Source organism: Triticum dicoccoides, chromosome 6A (genome assembly GCF_002162155.2).
Source record: "Triticum dicoccoides isolate Atlit2015 ecotype Zavitan chromosome 6A, WEW_v2.0, whole genome shotgun sequence".
NCBI lineage: Eukaryota > Viridiplantae > Streptophyta > Magnoliopsida > Poales > Poaceae > Triticum > Triticum dicoccoides.
Window position 1 is genome coordinate 467,708,397 of NC_041390.1, and position 4,590 is coordinate 467,712,986.

Sequence of the window (4,590 nt, forward strand, 5' to 3'; positions counted from 1 at the left end):
CTATCATGTTTATGAAATATTCCCTTGTTATGCTAGTTGAGCACACTTGACGATCTATGTTGGACGAGGGCAACTAAATCTCATGTTCCCACACTTTTGTTTTCTCTCCCCAGCTGTTGGCTGCATAAACTATGGGTCCAGCTGTCAGATCTAAGGTAGTAGTAACGACGAGACGCCGACGCCGACAGGTAACTCTATCACAACGAAAATCCCTCTAAACCTTCACAGTCATTAGATTTCTCCGGCGAGCCAGTGCACCCCACCTGCCCTAGTTGACTCTCTTCCTTGCCTCCGCCGGCGAGGTCACAACTCGATGCTGCATGCAGCGAGTCCTCGTCTCCGGCAAGGTCCTGGCTCGGCCTTGCGGGGGTTGACTTTCACTGCCCCTCGTCATGTCACCCCGTCTTCCGCCTCAAGCTCCACCTCCCCTCCTTGCTTCTCACGCGAAATCGGCTTACAACAATTGAAACTTCAGGTGACTTACAAAATAGCTCGTGCATTTGTAAAACAAAATATATCGCCAGCGATGATGCATACCAGTTAGTGTGAAAATAGGTTAAGCGTATGCCTAGCAGGGACGCATTGCGTGTTAATATATGGGCCGAAGCCAAGTAGTTACAGAGAGATATACATGGCGTGGATTGATCTCCAAGGACTCAATCACAACAACCTAACAACTTGATCTATCTATATCCATCCTACGGTTTATACAACACCGAAGGTTTACATGTTTAACACCCCCCTCAATCGCAACTCTCTATGTTGAGATTGTGTCTAAAACCTTCAAGTTGTCTCAAAGAAAGGGGTTTGGTAAATCCATCTGCAACTTGATCACCAGTGGGTATAAACCTGATATTCAGCAGTTTGTTGGCTACCCTTTCTCGAACAAAGTGATAGTCAATCTCGATATGCTTGGTCCTAGCATGAAAAATAGGGTTAGCTGACAAGTACGTAGCACCAAGATTATCACACCAAAGTGATGCTGCCTGAGGATGACGAACACCTAGCTCAGTTAACATATTTTGGACCCAGATAACTTCTGCAGTAGCATTTGCTAAGGCTTTATATTCAGCTTCTGTGCTAGACCTAGACACAGTGGCTTGCTTGCGAGCACTCCATGAGATCAAATTACTGCCCAGAAACACTGCAAATCCTCCTGTTGATCGCCTGGCATCAGGACATCCAGCCCAATCTGCATCTGAAAATGCACTTACAAGCATGGAGTCTGACTTCCCAAATTTAAGACCATGACTGTGTGTTGCTTGAAGATACCGTAGTATTCTTTTCACCGCTGTAAAGTGCACACTAGTAGGAGCATGCAAGAACTGACAAACTTTGTTAACAGAGTATGAAATATCTGGCCTAGTTAATGTCAAATACTGCAAAGCCCCTACATTGCTTCTGTACTTGGTGGAATCCTCTGTGCCAAGCACCTCTCCATCATGAAGAGACAATTTTTCAGAGGTAGATATAGGTGTAGGTGATGGCTTACATCCTTTCATGCCTACTCTCTGAAGTATATCATGAATGTATTTTTCTTGTAACAACACAATTCCACCTTGTACACTCTTTACCTCAATCCCAAGGAAATACTGAAGATCACCTAAGTCCTTAAGTGCAAAGTCCATGCGCAGATCCTTGAGAAGAGCTTCAACTGCCTTGGATGACGAGCTTGTAACAACAATATCATCAACATAGATGAGCATAAAGATAGTAACACCATGACGATGATAAAGGAATAATGAGGTGTCCCCCTTTGAAGGAACAAAACCAAGAGATTGTAATTTTGAAGAAAGCTTAGAGTACCAAGCTCTAGGTTCTTGTTTCAGCCCATACAAGGCCTTGTCAAGCTTGCAAACATGCTGCCTTAACCATGGATGTTCATACCCAAGAGGTTGCTTCATGAAGACTTCCTCTTCCAGAACACCATGCAAAAACGCGTTCTTGACATCTAGTTGTCGCAAACACCAATTCTGAGATACTGCAACTGAGAGAATTAATCTGATGGTGGCAGCTTTTACTACAGGACTAAAAGTGTCCTTATAGTCAATCCCATGCCTTTGTTTAAACCCCTTGGCCACCAAACGTGCCTTGTACCTGTCAACACTGCCATCAGACTTTCTTTTAACTTTGAACACCCATTTGCAATCAATCACATTCCGACCCTTGGCAAGAGGAACCAAGTGCCAGGTTTTGTTCTTCATGAGGGCAGTATACTCTTCGTCCATTGCATCCCTCCACTTGGAGTCACCGAACGCTTCTCCTAGATTAGTTGGTTCACCTGTAGTACAGAAAGATCCCCAATGAATGCAACCATCCTTATATTTTTTTGGTTGAGAAATACCACTCTATGACCTGGTGTGTGCTCGCGTAGGAGGATGCAGAGGAGGCTGAGCCAGATGCTGTTGAAGCCGATTTGACGCAGAAGACACAGCCGAAGAATCCACAGAAAATCCCTCGCTGGACTCCTGTAGCAGAGCCGGTGCACCATGCAGCACACCGCCATGCAGCGAGCCACCCGACCGCCATGCAGCGGGCCATCAGACGCAGGGAGCACATCCTCTCCAGAAGCGCCAAGTGGCGAGTCGTGGTTGGGTTGCGGCGCACCACCGCCCAACCGTGTCGCGGCGCCAGGCCCATGTGCGGCGGGAGCTGCTGCGGGAGGCCAACCAGGCCCACTCGCATGGGACCCACCTGGTCCCCCTGATGCCGGCGCCGGCGCGGGTGCAGATCCCGAGGAGATACTCCCGCCCAGATCAGCTCCGGGATCGCCTCTCGGATCTTCTGCACCGATTTCATCTGTATTTTCTGTTTCCTGCATAAAATCAAAGGAATTTTTGCCTATTTCCTCGCCAGCTTCCTGCATACTTTCGGCATTAGTGTTAGATATTGACATATGATCATTAGGACCTACTACACCCCCGGGAACATAAGCTGATGGAGGGATGATACGTCTCCAACGTATCTAATTTTCCAAACACTTTTGCCCTTGTTTTGGACTCTAACTTGCATGATTTGAATGGAACTAACCCGGACTGACGCTGTTTTCAGCAGAACTACCATGGTGTTATTTATATGCAGGAGCAAACGTTCTCGGAATGACCTGAAACTTCACAGAGACACTTTTCAGAAAATAAGAAAAATACCTGCCAAAGATGAAGGCCAGGGGGCCCACCGTCTTGCCACGAGGGTGGGAGGCGCGCCTGCCCCCCTAGGGCATGCCCCCCTACCTCGTGGGCCCCGTGTTGCGTCTCCGACTCCAACTCCACCTCCATATATTGAGTTTCGATGAGAAAAAAATTAGAGAGAAGAATCATCGCATTTTACGATACGGAGCCGCCGCCAAGCCCTAAAACCTCTCGAGAGGGCTGTTTTGGAGTCCGTTCGGGGCTCCGGAGAGGGGTATCCGTCGCCATCGTCATCACCAACCATCCTCCATCACCAATTTCATGATGCTCACCGCCGTGCGTGAGTAATTCCATCGAAGGCTTGCTGGACGGTGATGTGTTGGATGTGATCTATCATGTAATCGAGTTAGTTTTGTTAGGGTTTGATCCCTAGTGTCCACTATGTTCTGAGATTGATGTTGCTATGACTTTGCTATGCTTAATGCTTGTCACTAGGGCCCGAGTACCATGATTTCAGATCTGAACCTATTATGTTTTCATCAATATATGAGTGTTCTTGATCCTATCTTGCAAGTCTGTAGTCACCTATTATGTGTTATGATCCGTTAACCCCAAAGTGACAATAATCGGGATACTTACCGGTGATGACCGTAGTTTGAGGAGTTCATGTATTCACCATGTGTTAATCCTTTGTTCCGGTTCTTTATTAAAAGGAGGCCTTAATATCCCTTAGTTTCCGTAAGGACCCCGCTGCCACGGGAGGGTAGGACAAAAGATGTCATGCAAGTTCTTTTCCATAAGCACGTATGACTATATTCGGAATACATGCCTACATTATATAAATGAACTGGAGCTATTTCTGTGTCACCCTAGGTTATGACTGTTACATGATGAACCGCATCCGGCATAATTCTCCATCACCGATCCATTGCCTACGAGCTTTCCATATATTGTTCTTCGCTTATTTACTTTTCCGTTGCTATTGCTATCATCACTACAAAATACCAAAAACATTGCTTTTACTACCGTTACCTTTTGTTACCGTTACCACTACTATCATATTACTTTGCTACTAAACACTTTGCTGCAGATATTAAGTTTCCAGGTGTGGTTGAATTGACAACTCAGCTGCTAATACTTGAGAATATTCTTTGGCCCCCCTTGTGTCGAATCAATAAATTTGGGTTGAATACTCTACCCTCGAAAACTGTTGTGATCCCCTATACTTGTGGGTTATCAAGACCATTTTCTGGCGCCGTTGCCGGGGAGCATAGCTCTATTCTTTGAGTCACTTGGGATATATATCTGCTTATCATTATGAAGAACTTGAGAGATCCAAAAACCAAGATCTATCCCTCAACTACGAGGGGAGGTAAGGAACTGCCATCTAGCTCTGCACTTGATTCACCTTCTATTATGAGTAAGTTTGCGACACCTACACCTGCTCCTGCTATTCGTTCTG